The sequence below is a fragment of the Cupressus sempervirens genome, chromosome 8, assembly GCF_028749045.1.
Source record: "Cupressus sempervirens isolate cs-2001-9-10 chromosome 8, ASM2874904v1, whole genome shotgun sequence".
Taxonomy (NCBI): domain Eukaryota; kingdom Viridiplantae; phylum Streptophyta; class Pinopsida; order Cupressales; family Cupressaceae; genus Cupressus; species Cupressus sempervirens.
Window position 1 is genome coordinate 114,175,256 of NC_143125.1, and position 18,659 is coordinate 114,193,914.

At 38.5% G+C, this 18,659-nt stretch overlaps 1 protein-coding gene across 1 annotated transcript in view; it reads left to right on the top strand.

Moving 5' to 3' along the window:
- Positions 1-18,659, top strand: part of LOC149541848 (uncharacterized) — an 88,125-nt gene that overhangs the window by 63,523 nt on the left and 5,943 nt on the right. The window lies entirely within an intron of this gene.

The window sequence follows — 18,659 nt, forward strand, 5'->3', positions numbered from 1 at the left end:
AGATGTAGTTGAGATATTTGATACATATATATAGAGACTTGTTTCCTTCCCCATGTATATATATAGGCATCTGAGAGACATATTCAATACACATTTGATGTACATATGACATTCTATATTTGATGTATGACATTATTGGTTAATATATGATATGTTTGTTCATATACGACATTATTGGTTATCATAATATATTATGTGTTTGTTAATGTATATGACATTATTGGTTATCATTTTATATTATATGTTTGTTCATGTATGACGTTAAATTAGATATGTTCGTGTATGACATTAAATTAGATATGTGCATGTATGAAATTAAATTCAATTGCTAGAGAGTTGCCATTATGTCTACCAACTAGTAGATGTTTTTTTTTGCTTTATTAGTATTTCTCAAAAACTGCAAAGAAGTTGTTTCTGGTGAATAGTTGTAAACAATTGTGATCATCAACTTCATGTACTCATGGCTTTGGCTTCGAACACTTGTAACTTTGGCTATAAGAATCCATGGCTTTGGCTATGTGCACTAGTGGCTTTGGCTGTGAGCATTTATGGCTTTGGTTGTAGGCACAATATAGCCTTCGTTGTAGGTTGTCTTTCTTGCTACATGTCGAAGTTACCTTCAAGAATATCATTAGTCTAAGATCATTACAATTAAAATACTATGACATAATACCTTGGAAATAATAGTCTTTAACGCATTACTTTATTTGTTAAAACATCATGTAGTATCTACTATAGATATAAATTTCCTTTGCAAATAACTAGAAGATGCTATGAATCTTAATACAGAGTTAATCACGAACTCATTATTCCATCCAAGAAGCATATATCACCCTAAGCCAATTAACCGACAGGATAAAAATTAATTCAATTTCAACAAAATTTTGACTATAACAAGCATCTTAGGGATTCTTACAAGAGTTAACACGATGTTCACAAGAGCATTACAAGTTCTTGTAATGCTATTTCACATATTGTAATCATATTCAGTTTTGAATGGCCATTTGTGTTACAAGCATAAATGTTCTTTAAGGTCTTTTAATTCTAGACATGAATTTTATTATGAAGCTTTTTTATGACAACCCACTCAATGCATATATTGTTGTTCCACATTATGCTAATTTGACTTTCATTGGTTGATTTGGGTCTAGACATGACGTTATTCACTACCTTTTTTATATATTTTTTTTTGTAGTGAGGTTCTGGCCTGAATGAATGTATTAATCATCGAAGTTGTGAACCTTGGTCGAGATCCTTACAAATATATTTTTAAATTGGACGTCAAATAGTTTTCTCAGTCACCCCCTGTACACAGATACTGAAATTGTAGTTAACTACAAAATTAATACTGAATTAACACAAGTTTAATTGAGAAGTATTATGTACCTCAATAGGCTAGATTACTATTGACCGGGAAGCTTTATCTTAGAGCAGTTGGTTTCCTAAATCTTTAGCGCAATGACAGACTTATGGAATGTGGAATTAGGTCTGCTAGCTAAGGAACATTCTTTAAAAGGTAGAGGAAACTCAAGACTCACGTGTTTCCAATCAATATAAATATTTAAATCGCTTCTCTAATTTTTTCTATTTATGATCTTCTTAAAACTTAACTTTCTAAATGCATTGATGGGGAAATAAAGATCTTCTAGGAACTAAAGGCTAATCATGTTTAATACTTACAATTCTCTTTTTTTATCTAATAATTTAAAAAAGATTGTACAAGTGTTTTCAAAGAGCAACACTTGTCACTAACATCATAAGAAGGAATATCCAAGGAGACTTACCACTGATCCCCCACCACCAAATTCAAGAGCAAACAAAATTCCACTACTAAAGAGATAGTAAAAATGATCATCCCTAGTCTCTCCCTTATCACAAAATGATTACCATCAAAATTTGCATTTCCAATTGTGTCATGTGCGTTGAAGCGATAGTAACATTTTCACTCTCTTACCTAATGTCTCCCATTTCTGAAACTCCTGGGGAAGGGCAAGGCCATCTTCTAAGTACTTCAAAATACAACGAGTTCTATTTTTTCACATATTGATAATCGTTGACTTAAAGTATAGTCGAAGTATTGACAGTCCATAGATATGCCCCGTCAAAGATCGCAGCCCTATGGCATTTAGTGGCCCTTAGGGACATTTTGGTTCAGCGTGCCTGAGAACGTTTGAGCATTGAAGGGGATAGGAAGAGGTTGGGGATAGGGTTTACCTGGCCACTCGGAGCTAATGGAGTAGACAGTTTGATTCCACGACGAAAGATGAGAGAGATTTGGCAGTTGGCAACTTTGTACTGGCCAACACTACAAGTTTCAACATCACTCGAGATGGCATTGTAGAATGAAAACGTAATGTGATCTCCAAAAATTGAGAGAGGTTATTGTAGGTCTCTGCAACACAATCCTGTAGGAATTGGAATCTCATCCATATCTTGCACGAGCTTCGAGATATGCCCCGTCAAAGATCGCAGCCCTGTGGCATTTAGTGACCCTTAGGGACATTCTGGTTCGGCATGCCTGAGAACATTTGAGCACTGAAGGGGACAAGACAAGGTTGGGGATAGGGCTTACCCAGCCACCTGAAGCTAATGGAGTAGACAGTTTGATCCCACGACGAAAGATGAGAGAGATTTGGCAGTTGGCAACTTTGTACTGACCAACACTACAAGTTTCAGCATCACCCGAGATGGCATTGTAAAATGAAAACAAAATGTGATCTCCAAAAAGAGAGAGAGGTTATTGTAGATCTCTACAACACGGTCCTATAAGAACTAGAATTGCATCTATACCTTGCACAAGCTCCGAGATATGCCCTGTCAAAGATCGCACCCCTATGGCATTTAGTGACCCTTGGGGACATTCCGGATTGGCGTGCCTGAGAACGTTCAAGCACTGAAGGGGATAGGATGAGGTTGGGGATAGGGTTTACCCAGCCACCCGGAGCTAACGGAGCAGACAGTTCGATCCCACGACGAAAGGTGAGAGAGATTTGGCAGTTGGCAACTTTGTACTGGCCCACACTGCAAGTTCCAGCATCACCCGAGATGGCGTTGTAAAACAAAAATGGAGTGTGATCTCCAAAAAGTGAGAGAGGTTATTGTAGGTCTCTGCAACATGGTCCTGTAGGAACTAGAATCACATCCATACCTCACACGAGCTCCAAGATATACCCTGTCAAAGATCGCAGCCCTATGGCATTTAGTGACCCTTGGGGACATTCTGGATTGGCGTGCCTGAGAACGTTCAAGCACTGAAGGGGATAGAATGAGTTTGGGGATAGGGTTTACCCAGCCATGCGGAGCTAAGGGAGCAGACAGTTCGATCCCACAAGGAAAGGTGAGAGAGATTTGGCAGTTGACAACTTTGTACTAGCCGACATTGCAAGTTTCAGCATCACCCGAGATGGAGTCGTAAAATGAAAACGGAGTGTGATCTCCAAAAAGTGAGAGAGGTTATTGTTCATCTCCAAAAAGAGTGTTTAAAAATGCAAAAAACAGCGGGGGGTCCTTTGTATGGTTTGGGAGTTTGACCGTTAAAACTAGAAATTGTCCTAGTAGTAAGTGCTGGTAACAGTTTTCAAATTTGATTGTTGAGTGTTGAGAAACCTCAAGTTTGGGATTTTTATTGTTGGTTTGAGTCTATAATAACCATTTCCATCTGAAAAGTGGAGTGTTGAAACCATTTAAGAAGTATTTGCATAGTTTTCCCTAAAATTTGAGTGCATAAAAAGGGGTATGTGATTGCTCCCAAGGTGGATTTAGTGTTTTCTCCAAACAAGAGTTGCATTTTATGTTTGAAGTCATCTAATATAACCAAAGTGAAGGTTTTTGAACCATTTTGGGGTTCTAGAGACATTGCAAAGTAAGAGTTCTAGAAAGCCCTAGGGTAAAGGGGCTAGAAAGGAGGGTTTTGTAAAAACCATTGTAAAGTTGATCATGAGACCAAAAAAATAGAAGAATCCTTGCATTTGAGTCATGTCTTAAGAATTTTTTGGGTCATGGGAGTTCCAAAAGTCAAGGGATTGTGAGTTTCTTTGTAAATGACCTCAAACTAGGCCTAGTTGGCAGACTGAAATAGCCAATTTTGAGAGATATTTTACAAAACAAGTGTAGTTGGTTTTGGAGTATGTTTTAGAGTGAGGAAAAGGGTATTTTAATCACTCAATAGTTTAGGAAGTTCTGTGGAAAATTTTTGAGAAAACAACAAATTACTGACTGGCAAGGGCTAGTTGGAACAAGCCTAGAAGAGGCAAAATTGAGAAAGTGTAAGAGATGAGTTGTTGAGAGTGTGCAAGGAGTTGTAACATGTTAGATGAGATGTTTTGAGATGATCCAAGGTGTTGAGGCCATGATATGATGCCAAGGACAAGTTCTGGTACTTGCATAGGGTGTTCCAACCAAGCTACAAATGCATAGGATAGGACCTTGTAAGGTACTTGCAAATTATGGTTCTAATGCCGACAAAATAGAACTCCCACCAAACTTGGAAATTTACCTTATCTTTAATGTCAAGGACTAAGTTCAATATAAAGGGCCTACATTCATAGAAGGACAAACAAAATCAAAGGTTGAAGAAGTCACTATCCCATTATAATCTCAGCCAAAAGCTGAAAAGGTTATGGATTCAAGAATCAAGAAGAAGACTTGTCATGGCACCTATATGGAGCATCTTATCAAATGGAAGGATCAACTAGAATCTGAAGTAACATGGATAGATGAGAGTGATTTTGGAAAGAAAGGTATTCCTACGAAATTCCTTCAGATTTATCCACCATGAGTTCTTTGTCACATGGGGAGAATGGTGCAAGAGCACCTAGTGAGTTTGAAAATTTTGGCCTAATTAGGGCTCTAGACCTAGTAGGTCAAGTAAGAAAGAAAAGGACATCTATGATTTGGGTTGGTGAGTGGAGTCTTGTGATGATTAGGAGAGTTTGGAAATATCAGGTTGAGGACCATATAATAACCCTAGATATTGCATTGGGGTTTGTGTCCAATTTTTCCTAGTAGAGAGAAAATGCCTTCATTTGAATATTGGGGTGATTGAAGTTGACATAGTCAATTGGTGTGCATAGATCCTAGGGAAGGGGATAGTTGGGAGATATCCTCTTGGGAATAGGGTCAGGAAGAAACCCTATAGGATCAGAAGAAGTCATTGGTTAGTTTGGGCATAGTGGCCTAAACTAGCAGGGTGGGTCTCCTTACATTACTGTTGGTTAGAGAATTCCAATTTTTATTTGTTCAAGGCTAAGAGACATATAAAAAAACTACATTTTCAATTATGATCTCAAGGCCTGCATGGCAGTCCAAGTACATGGATGGATGATGAAATAATTATTCTTGAATTGGCTAGACCACTTTGTAAGAACAATTCCATGTGGGGTGTTTCTCTCAAAAAGGTGTCTTCTAGTATTTGATGATCATGGAATCCATATGAAATGGAAAATAATTGATAAAGCAAAGAAGTTGGGCATAGATTGTGTGTCACTTGTAGCGTATACCATCTATAGGTGTCAATCATTGCATGTTAGTTTTTTCTCACCATTAAAATCTTACTTAAAACATATTTGGAATGTGTGGTTGGCTAGGAACCCTCAAATCAATATTGGTCGTGAGGAGTTAGGAATGTTATCCAGCAAAGCCTCCAATTTGGCACTTACACCCGATAATATAATGAGTGGTTTCCATAGGATAGGGATATGGTCTTTGAATAGGGAGGTTTTAGTGAATGATATAGGCCCAAGAAAGTGCTTCATTGTTGATGAGGATGGAAAATAGGGATCTAAACCACAACCCACAAGTAGTGGATCAGAAGAAACAACTACTGTAGATGATGCAAATATTGATGAGTTGTAAAGCGAGGGGGAGGAAATCACTATTGAATCCTTCCTAAAAATCAATGGCTTATTAGATCAACCAATTAACACTTTGTTGAGGAGTTATGGACAAAATATGAAGGGACTAGGTACAATTGCACCTAAAAATACCCAACCAGAAAACCTAAACCAGCCAGTGGACTATTACAGGATATAAAACCTTGAGCATACAACAAACATTGATATTAGATTAAGCTTGCTAATGCAAGATTCACAACCAGATTGGTTGTAGGAGGTTGTCACAAACCTTGGGTAACCAAATACTTGTGGGGATGAAAATGTTTCCCTTTTAATTCCATCCCCACCACATGTTGACCCCAAGGACGTCATCTAATGCTTTGCAAATGGTGGCAACCATGATGAAATAAATAGTAAACAATTTTTTGATACCCAAGCCCAAAATGACTATGATGGAGATGTTGATTTTATACGTTACATGCCACTAGATAGAAAACAACATAGTGGTTTACCCAGTAGATTCCTATAGCTACCAAAGAAAAGGATACAAAATTCTAAGGAACAAGAGAGACTAAGAAGTTATTTGAGGCTAATGCACTTTACATGAAGGAGAAGATCAGGGATAGGAAAGATGGGAGAGAGGAAAAGATTGCAAGAAATGAGATCTTAGATGTTATAGAGAGGGGAAAATGAGTTGCGGAGAAGGTTGCACTAAAGGAATAGAAGAGGAAAGAAAGAGAGGATAATCTAAATGTTTGAAAGAGATATAGACCAAATATTGGAGGTGCACCTTCAACAACTATAGAAATTATATTTACAACACTAGTGGAAGGAGATGTAATTGCACTAGCCCTAGAATCAATTAGTATGCCCAACATACCTCTTCTCCCATAGCATAAATCACATTCTGATATGTTCAATGCTCTAATCCCTAGATTAGGAAATATTCTTACTTAATAAGTGTAACCCCAAGCATTGTCACCATAGTTGGCAACAAATGGTGAGAGTCCCAATCAACTAGTGAAAAAAATGACTAAGTTGATGGAGTTGAATCCTACATTACACACATCTCCTAGTAGTGGACAAGAGGATGTTGGGATTGGGAGCATAGCACCTATTCCCTTTCCCAATTTTATGGACAATTGATGGGAACTCAAGTAGATGGGAGAAATTCCAATTTTTTTGAAGCGATAAAGTTTTGTGATGTATTTAGAATATCTAAGATAGACTTATTTTTTATGTGAACTAAACCATTCTTACATTACTATTTAAATGTATTTGTATTGTTATAATAGTTTGATTGTTGGTCATGGTGTACTACTAGCATGCCTAAAATTTTAATTAATTTTTTTGGTAAATTAAGTCAAGAGATATCTAATTTAAAATATGTAAAGTTTAGAAATATAAATAGTTCATCATAGTGATATTATAGAATTAATTTATTTTAAATAATAGAAATAATCATAACAAATAGATAGAAATAAAAAATAATAATTTTATACAAAAATTTTTAATTTATTTTAAATAATTAAATAATAGAAACATCATAGAATTAATAATTCAGTATAATCATAACAAATAGACACTAAACAATCCCAAATTCAAACATACGAAGGTCCAACTAGAATAATGACTTTAAATAACCAAATACCAAAGCCAAACAAAGGAAATGGGACTTTTACCTTAAATGAATAAATTACATGAAGAAGGGTGGCTAGCTGTTTGGAAATCTACTTATTTTTCTTCTCTCCCTCCTGTCATCCAAGAGAACATGCAATGAAAGAAAAATATTGTCACAATAAGAAAATATGAAAAATATCGTTCTAGCTTTAAAAAATTGGAGACATCAAAACATAAAATCTAGATTCTAAACAAATCAAAACATAAAATCTATGATTTAAACTAAATCTTATCACTTACGCATCATAACAATACGGTCCACCTTAGTCATGTGGATGGTCTTGGGGAAGAGGTTGCAACAATGTATTTGGATCCAGCTGATCACTCTTTCTCTCTCTCCCTCTCTCTGTATTCAATCTAATGAACCAACTGGATTTGCTTGACATTTTAATGTCTCAAGTATTGCCTCGTGGTCTGACTCGCGAACTTTCCAAAGATTCTTATTATGTGGTTTTCCACCATATTTTATCAAGTGGAGATTTGATGCGACAACAAGATTTGAATAATGAAGAATCTTCCTCTCTGTTTGCCAATCCTCGAATAACCACAAGTTAGGGTTCTTCATACAATATCGTCTAAGCCATGTGCCGGTTACAACCACTGCACCGACATGGTACTCTAAACCTTCACCATCTATAACCGAGTGATCCAATTTTTGTTTGGCTTGAACACAATGACACAAATAATAATCTATCCCTTCTCCATTGTCTTCAGGTGCAATAACAGCAAAAACATGGCTTGCAGTGACAAATGTACAAAATGCAGACATTAATTCAGAAAATACTTGCGTAAAAGTTATAAAGTTACATATTGAAATTACAAAGATATATAAATATATATATTACCAAGTTGCACTAGATCAGACAAGCGATCAAAGTCAATAGACGATTCCATCTGTACCAGTTCCAATGCTTGTGGGGGATGATAGGTGTCAATTGGGTCCAAAACCCGTATATCCCATTTGTCCACCCATTCAGTTGACTCACAGTCATCCCAATTTTCCTCTGCACATGATGGACAATAGCATGCCATTTTTCATGTGTGGATACTCCATGAACCTGCATCAGAGCTTCTAAAAGAGTGCAACTCACTGGATCCTGTTAGTGTGCAACAATTCTGATATGGTGCAATGTTAGTATTATCTATCAACCAAAAAAATCTACGAACCGTAGACTCACCTTCCTTACCTGGACCCATTGTAGCGTTACACCACTGGACGATGGATTTTGCATCTATCAATATTGCTCCATCTTTGTACTTTAGTTCTTCACGAGCTAAGGCTCTTTTGATGCATGCGCCTGCACCATCGTGCTCTCCCTTTCTATGACCAGCCTCTGTGAAATTCCACATGTATTGAATTCTACACAACTTGTGCATCCTTCTCAACCAATAGAACATCCGTGCATTCTTGAATTGAGATGCACAATTGTCTGACCAAATAATGTGCCGACGATATGTGATGCCCCTGTTAGCCAAATCTCCATAAAATAGTTGAAAACAACCATGTACAAACTCCGTAGAATGTGATCGATCATCGATGATGTAAAAATGGTACTCCCTCAAAATCTTCCTGTCATCCTCTGTACTTGTAGGTGAATGCATGAATGTTATGTGAACAACTATGGAAACCTGTTGAGAAGTATAATACTTTGCTTGTACCTCATTTTGTGGTTGTAGTGTGTAGTTCTCTACGAAATCTACAACCAAAACAATGGTATCCAGTGGAAACGTATCCTTGCACAACTTGAATTGCAAATCCAGCCATCGAGCTCTATGGGTATGCCTTGCATACTCGTAAATAATGTTTTCACGAAAAATCTTCATGAACTCATACACTGGAATCTTTTCAATGACTAAATCACATCTTTTACCATGTTTCCCATCTTTTAGAGCATATGTCACTGTCTTAAATTTTTCGTAATCTACTATTTCATTTCCAATTGCATGTGTACTATCCATATGTTGACAAGTTGATAAAAGTTGCAAAGAACCACAAAATAAGCACGTACCATCCAAGCATGATGTCTTGTAAAATTGTTGGCCGTCCCTTATTTCACATAAAATGTTGGATATGAATTTCCTTGAAGATCTTGGTGGCTCATTTATGTCACAATCCTGCAAAACAAACTGAGAATGCAAAATTACGCATATATGCCTAAAAACATCAAAATGGTTAGAAAATTCAATATGTATCCTACAACAACAAGTTGTGCGTGTGTGATTTATCTTCACATAAAAAGGTTTACCCATCTCAAAAAATATTTGACTTATTCAAATTTGAGGATACATACCAATAAATTTTGCAAAAAATTGTGTCTGAGTTGAGTCCAAAAAATGTTTCGCATGTGGCTTGCGATTTTGGCTACCAATCCTCCTTCTTACAACATCTCTTTGATTAGGGGAAACACGTGTGTTATTTTTTCAAAAATCTTCGATCAATGATTTCAAGGCTTCACTAATTTCTTTATCCTTTCACGATAGTCTACCGCTAAATGTCCATAACTCATTTTTTGTTGGATCTTCCAATCTCTCACGCCTTAGAATGGCTCTCCTTAGAGTACCTCTACCAATTTTTAATGTTTTGCTTGTCTTTCTCATGAGTCGAGCTTTCTTCATTTGGCTACTTACTATTGTCGATGTAAGTACTCGTCTTGCGATATTACTATCTTTGGTGCGTGATTTAGAACCCACTTTGTCATAAGCATTCATTAAATTCTTTACAATGTTTTTTTTCATTTGAATCATCCATCGTTCTTAGCCCAAGAATCTTCATGATAGGCCTAAATTTTAAATTCCTCATCATTTAAACAAATAATTGGCATTGACCTGTAATATTTAATTCATCAAAAAATAATCTCCACATACGATTAACTTTTCTTTGATAAGTACGCTTGCTAATCTTGTCAGGCATTGATTTCAAAATGTTACTATCAATATCAATCAAATATTTTGGTCTTCTAAAACGAATTCTAGAAGGTGTTATAATCTCTTCAATTCTCTCAACATTTTGAACATCAACATAAGGTTGAGTGTATTGCGTACCTTGAACCGAAGATGATGTGCCTTGGCAATAAGATGCAAAAGATGGAATATCACCTACTTGATGTGTTGATGTTGTGCCTTCAACATGACATGATGGAGTGTGTATATCATCGGATCTACAAATTGGTGTCTCTTCAACATGAGAGGACGATATGACTTCAACATTGGAAGATGGTGTAGCGGACGATATGACTTCAACATTAGAAGATGGTGTAGCTTCACAATTCAATTGTCTTCTTGATCGTAACAGTCTCATTCGTTCTCTTTGTCTTTCCAATTATTCCTATTTGTTTCTTGGTACCGGTGGTTCTTGATCCTCTTCGAAAGTCAATTCTTCATTATTGCTTTGCAATTTTCTTTGCTCACATAGTAATTTCATTTTATCTCTTTTAATTGCCAAATCTCTCTTCCTATCTTCATTTGTTTGATTTTTTGGTTTCTTCCTTGGCATGATGATGATTTCTACATGTCAAATTATTCAAACATTTGAATTACTTAAAATGTGTAAATTACAAATTATTCAAATACATATAAAAATTATAATTATTTGAATGTATACACAATATATATATATATATATATAACAACTTGTCAAATTTCTAACCATTTCGAAATAAGATTTCATTGAAACATACAAATTTCAATGAATTCACTATATATTAAACAACATGTCAAATTATAATCAAATTTGTATCTATATATCAACAAACAATATTAAAATAGATTGCACTAACCTTTTCTATACAAGGAATATTCAAAAAGTCTTCAAATCGTGTATCCAATGATTGAATTTGGTGTTTGCTAGCTTTCAAAAGTGTTTGCCACCTTGAAATAGTGTTTGTTAGCTTGAAATAGTGTCTTCCACCTTGAAAGTGTGTTTGTTGTGTTGAAACCCGCGATTTCTGTCGAGATAACAGAGTGCAGAACAGAACAAAAGCAGAGAATGAATGAAACAGGCCCCAAAGTTTCTTTTTGACTGTTTTTAGGTGATTTCACATAGCCCGTACACGCTATAGCGCATACGCACTATGTGAGAACACATCACTCTCCACCCTCCCTACTCGCTCTCTCTCCCTACTCTCTCTCTCTTCCTACTCTCTCTCCCCTCTCCCATCCCCTACACTCTCTCTCTCCCCCCTCTCCCATCCTTTACTCTCTCTCGCTCTCCCTCTCCCACCGCCTACTCTCTCTATCTCTCTCACCCTCTCTCCTCTCCCATCCCCTACTCTTTAGATCTCTGACACACACTCCCATCCTCCCTCTCCCACTTCTTACTCTCTCTCTCTCTCTCCCCCATCTCCCTACTCTCTCTCACACTCTTACATCTGCTACTCTCTCTCTCCCATCCCCTAAACTCTCTCTTTTACAAATACACACTCCCATCCCCCTCTCTCTCTCCTCTCCCATCCCCTACTCTCTACTCTCTCTCTCCCATCCCCTACTCTCTCTCACACACTCTCTCCCATCCCCTACTCTCACTCTCTCTCTCCCCCATCCCATTCTCTCTCTCTACCACCTCCTACTCTCTCTCACACTCTCTTCCATCCCCTACTCTCTCTTACACACACTCCCATCCGCCCCTCTCTCCCATCCGCTACTCTCTCTCTCTCTCTCTCTTGGGCTGCTCTCTCTCTCTCTCTCCCCTCTCCCACCACCTACTATCTCTCTCTCTCCCTCTCTACTCTCTCTCTCCCATCCCCTACTCTTACTCTCTCTCTCTCTCTCCAATCCCCAACTTTCTCTCACAATCTCTCCCATCCCCAACTCTCTCTCACACTCTCTCTCATCCTTTCACTCTGTCTCTCTCATCTCGTACTCTCTCTCTCTCTCTCTGCCACCTCCTACTCTCTCTCACACTCTTTCCCATCCTTTCACTCTGTCTCTCCCATCTCGTACTCTCTCTTTGCCACCCCCTACTCTCTCTCACACTCTCACACTCTCTCCCATCCCCTACTCTCTCTCTTTCATAGACACACACACACACACACACACACACTCCCATCCCCCCTCTCTCTTCTCTCCCATCTCCTACTCTCTAGATTTGTCACATGCACTCCTATCCCCCTCTCTCTATCTCCCTCTCCCTACTCTCTCACACTCTCTCCCATCCCCTACTCTCCCTCTCACACTCTCTCCCATCCCCTACTCTCACTCTCTCTCTCTCCCCCATCCCATTCTCTCTCTCTGCCACCTCCTACTCTCTCTCACACTCTCTCCCATCCCCTACTCTCTCTTACACACACTCCCATCTGCCCCTCTCTCCCATCCGCTACTCTCTCTCTCTCTCTCTCTCTCTCTCTCTCTCTCTCTCTCTCTCGGGCTACTCTCTCTCTCCCCTCTCCCATCCCCTAAACTCTCTCTTTTGCAGATACACAATCCCATCCCCCTCTCTCTCTCCCCTCTCCCATCCCTTACTCTCTAGATCGCTCACACGCACTCCCATCCCTCTCTCTCCTCCTCTCCCACTCCCTCTTCCACCACCTACTATCTCTCTCTCTCTCTCAAGTTCTCTCTCTCTCCCTCTCTACTCTCTCTCTCTCTCTCTCCCATCCCCTACTCTTACTCTCTCTCTCTCTCTCTCTCCAATCCCCAACTCTCTCTCTCACACTCTCTCCCATCCCCTACTCTCTCTGACACTCTCTCTCATCCTTTCACTCTGTCTCTCTCATCTCGTACTCTCTCTCTCTGCCACCTCCTACTCTCTCTCTCACTCTTTCCCATCCTTTCACTCTGTCTCTCCCATCTCGTACTCTCTCTTTGCCACCCCCTACTCTCTCTCACACTCTCACACTCTCTCCTATCCCCTACTCTCTCTCTTTCACAGACATACACTCACACTCCCATCCCCCCTCTCTCTTCTCTCCCATCCCCTACTCTCTAGATTTGTCACACGCACTCCCATCCCTCTCTCTCCTCCTCTCCCACTCCCTCTCCCAGGTCACCTACTATCTCTCTCTCTCAAGTTCTCTCTCCCTCTCTACTCTCTCTCTCTCCCATCCCCTACTCTTACTCTCTCTCTCCCATTCCCAACTCTCTCTCACACTCTCTCCCATCCCCTACTCTCTCTCACACTCTCTCCCATCCTTTCACTCTGTCTCTCCCATCTCGTACTCTCTCTCTCTCTCTCTCTGTCGCCCCCTACTGTCTCTCTCAGTCTCTCCCATCCTTTCACTCTATCTCTCCCATCCTTTCACTCTGTCTCTCCCATCCCGTACTCTCTCTCTGTTCCACCCCCTACTCTCTCTCACACTCTCACACTCTCTCCCATCCCCTACTCTCTCTGTTTCACAGACACACACACTCTTATCCCCCCACTCTCTTCTCTCCCATCCCCTACTCTCTACATCTGTCATGCACACTCCCATCCCCCCTATCTCTCTCCCTCTCCCTCTCCTACCACCTACTAGATCTCTCTCTCTCAAGTTCTCTCTCTCCCTCTCTACTCGCTCTCTCTCTCTCCCATCCCATCCCTTACTCTCACTCTCTCTCTCTCCCATCCCCTACTCTCTCTCACACTCCCATCCCCTAATCTCACTCTCTCTCTCCCATCCCGTACGAGCTCTCTCCGCCACCACCTACTCTCTCTCACACTCTCTCCCATCCCCTACTCTGTCTCTTTTACACACATTCCCATTCCCCCCCTCTCTCTCCCTCTCCCACTCCCTCTCCCACTGCCTACTTTCTCTCCCCCATCCCCTACTCTCTCTCCCCTCTCCCATCCCCTACTCTCTCTCTTTCATAGACACACACTCCCATCCCCCCCTCTCTCTCTCCTCTCCCATCCCCTACTCTCTAGATTTGTCACACACACTCCCATCCCCCCTCTCTCTCCCTCTCCCACTCCCTCTTGCACCACCTACTATCTCTCTCTCTCAAGTACTCTCTTTCCCTCTTTACTTTCTCTCTCCCATCCCCTACTCTCACTCTCTCTCTTCCATCTCCTACTCTCTCTCACACTCTCTCCCATCCCCTACTCTCTCTCTCTCTCTCTCTCTCTCACCCCCATCCTGTACAAGCTCTCTCTACTACCCCCTACTCTCTCTCAAACTCTCACACTCTCTCCCATCCCCTACTCTATCTCTCTTATACACATTCCCATTCCCCCCCTCTCTCTCTCTCTCACTCCCTCTCCCATTGCCTACTCTCTCCCATCCCCAACTCTATCTCTCTTACACACTTCCATTCCCCCTCTCTCTCTCCCTCCCACTCCCTCTCCCATCGCCTACTATCTCTCTCTCTCTCTCTCTCTCTCTCACTCTCTCCCTCTCCCTCCCATCCCCTACTCTCACTCTCTCTCTTTGCCACCCCTACTCTCTCTCACACTCTCTCCCATCCCCTACTTTCTCTCTTACACACACTTCCATCCCCCCTCTCTCTCCCTCTCCCACTCCCTCTGCCATTGCCTAATCTCTTTCTCTTCCATCCACCATCTCTCTCCCTCTCCCACTCCCTCTGCCATTGCCTACTCTCTTTCTATCCCATCCCCTACTCTCTCTATCTCTCTCTCCCCTCTCTCATTCCCTATTCTCTCTCTTTCACACACACCCATCCCCCCTCTCTCCTCTCCCATCCTCTACTTTTTCTCTCACTTGCTCTCCCTCTCCCACTGCCTACTCTCACTCTCTCTCAATCTCTCTCTCTCTCTCACTCTCACTCTCTCCCTCTCTACTCTCTCTCTGCTACCCCCTACCCTCTCTCACATTTTCACACTCTCTCTCTTTCTCTCTTACACACATTTCCATCCCCCCTCTCTCTCTCCCTCTCCCACTCCCTCTCCCATCGCCTACTCTCTCTTCCATCCTCTACTCTCTCTCAAGCTACTCTATCTTCCCCCTCTCCCATTCCCTACTCTCTATTTCACACACATGCACTCCCATCCTCCTCTCTCTTGCTCTTCCTCTCCCACTCCATCTCCCACCACCTACTCTCTCTCTCCCCCATCCCCTACTCTCAATCTCTCTCTCCCAACTTGTACTCTATCTCACACTTCCTCTCTCTCCCATCCCCTACTTTCAATCTCTCTCCCCCATCCTGTACTCTCTCTCTCACACTTCCTCTCTCTTGCATCTTGTACTCTCTTTGCCACCCCTACTCTCTCACATTTCCTCTATCTCCCATCCTATACTCTCTCTGTCACCCCTACTCTTTCTCACTTCCTCTCTCCCCTCTCCCATCCCCTACTTTCTCTCTATTTCTCTCACACACACAAATAGCCATTCCCTCGCCCCACCCCCTAGCTCTCTCTTGGTTTTGGTTTGCAATTTAGGTCTCAATAGTGCGTGTGCACTATAGCGCATGTGCACTACCTCGAATTCAATAGCGTTTTAATAGCGTGTGCACGCTATAGGGCGCACGCGCTATTCAAAGCTTTGCATTAAAACCAAGCCTAAGGCTTGGTTTTGCCTTGGAGATCCAACCCAAAGGTTTGGAGTTTATAAACAGGTCTGAGACGTGTTTTCCAACAAACATACAAAAAATGATTGATTTTTCTTGTGTGCTCCCCTTCAAGATTCCTCGTGGTTGGGTATCGATAAGATCAGGTTACATAACATTATAGGTCTCTGTGTTAGCTATCTAACCATATAATTTATTTTTAATTTGAACTATTTTAAGTCTTTCATCTATAATTTCTTTTGAATGTATGTTCATTTTTTGTCAAAAACCACCATGTACTAATTGGGCTGTAGATTTTAGCTCATTCATCGAATTTTGTAACAACTTAGTTTTTTAGAAACTAGACTCCATTCTACACACTTTGAAAAAAAGAAGTTTTGATTTTAGATTAGTTTTCAATCATTTCTAGGGGGAGCACACAGATATTTCACATTTTTGGGATGGGTCTAATTAAAAAATTCATTAAAAGAAAATACACATTATAAAATTACTCGAAAAATCTGGGATAAACTACATAGTGTTAGGTAACTTTTGACTGGAGCGATTAAAGAATTTCAAAAAAAAAGTTAAAATTTTAGGGGGGCCACACTTTGTACTATGTTATGTTTTTTTGGAATAAACAGTACCACTTTCTGTGGCCCCCTTTTTTGAGGACCTAAAACTAAACCATTTTGAAAAAAAAATTAGTAGTTTAGAAACTAGATTCAAAGGACTACGACTTTTGTTTTTGTCATATCTTAAAATCTTGAGCGTAACTATCTTCAAATTCTTGTTGAAGTCCAGAATTTGCTGATTTCAGGAAAAAGGTGTCCACTTATACCCCCCTTTTGACACCACAACTTTCTGCACTTACCCAATTAGTATATCAATGTTTAATTTGATCAAAATGTCTATTAATTAATTGTTTTAATATTTGATTATGTTTCTTTTGTATTATTTGATTTGAATTTTATTTTTTTCTAATTTCAAATTGAAATAGAGTTTAGAAAAAAAAAATTAAATTATATATAGATAAATAGAAAATTTATTAAATTTAGGCATTTATATATAAACATAAAAATTTATTAAATTTATAATAAACAAATATAAATGATTTCAAAAGATCTCTCTTTTTGTTTTCTTTATAATTGTTTGATAAACATTCTTATAGACATAATTGCAATATCTTTCAAGTCCTAATGTGTTTCACAAGATTAGCCACATGCAATTATCTATAGAAATTTAAAGAGTAAGAAAAGGAGTTTGTATAAGGCAATCTCTAAAATTGAATTATCTATCTCTACAAGGCTAACCTTATTGCCATTTGCATTGTGGTGTTGTCAAAAGGAGTAGAGGTTGTATGGATATAAAGTTGTCTTCGTAGGACAAAGATGAGTTTGGTATGGAAGTATTTTTACTATGGGCAAGAGAGTAATCATGTAACATTTAGGTGTCTTTGTAATAATATGAAAAAAACTTTATCTTAAAAATAAGATTTTTCATCTCAACAATACTATTTTTATCTCAAAAAATTTACTTATGTGGATATTGGGATTTATATTTCAATAATAGTAATTTAATAAATATATTATTTCTATTATTTTAGTTAATTGTTATATTTTTTAAATTTATCTAGAAACTAACAAAAAATCAAACAAATTAAAATAAATAAGATTTAAAATTCTTAACCAATAAACAAATCTATATTTCTATAAAATCAACAAAACATTTGAATTGTAAAAGAGATCTAATAATTATTCTTTATTTTAAAATATTTAAATATTTTTATAAAAAATTTAAAAACATATTTATTATAAATATATTTCTTTCAATACAATCATTATATTTTTTATTAAAAAAAACTAATTTCATTATATTTTATTTTTCTTCTTGTAATATTTAAAATTGCTCAACAAACTAATACTAATATTAAATTCTATTTTAATTTGAAATTAGAAAAATAAATATTCAAATCAAATAATTTAATATTTGAAAATAGAAGCATAATAATTTTTTTTAAAAAAATTGACCAAATTAAACATTGATATACTAATTATAAATTATTTTATATATTTATTATAATATTGTTAGATTAGGTGAAAAACTAATCTCCCAAGAACACCTGCATGCATAAACTTGTCACATGGATGAAGCAAAAAACAAAGGCAAGGAAAAATCATGGAGGCCAAAAAGCCAAATCCATCTTATGGACATGCAAAGAGCAATATCTCATATAATCCAATAAGTGAATAATAAAATACAAAGAGGTGAATCCTTATAAAGGAATCACGAAATTCGAAAAAGGAAACTAAAGCCTAAAAAAGCTAAGGTTGCACAATATAATTAATAAAATATTAATTATATGCACCTACAAGATAGCTTAAGCAAACTAGAGTAATAGGAAACTTAATTAATTAAATCAAAGTGATTTAATTAATAAGTTAGAACAAATAATTACTCTAACACCCCCCCTTAAGCGAAGCTCAGGAGGTAAGCTAACCTAGCACAGCTATGAAAGAAGAATTGGGTCCCGGCAACAAGGCTTGATCAGGTACCCAATCACAACAAAATCTCTATAAAGTGGAGAAATAGAGAAAACCACATGGGAAAAACCCTACTCCAAAAAGAGATAGCAAAGAATGTTTCAGAAGAGATCAGAAGAGAATCATTGAAGAACAAAGAGATCAGAAAAGAATCATTGAAGCATGAAGAACCGCAAAACTCTGTCAAAAT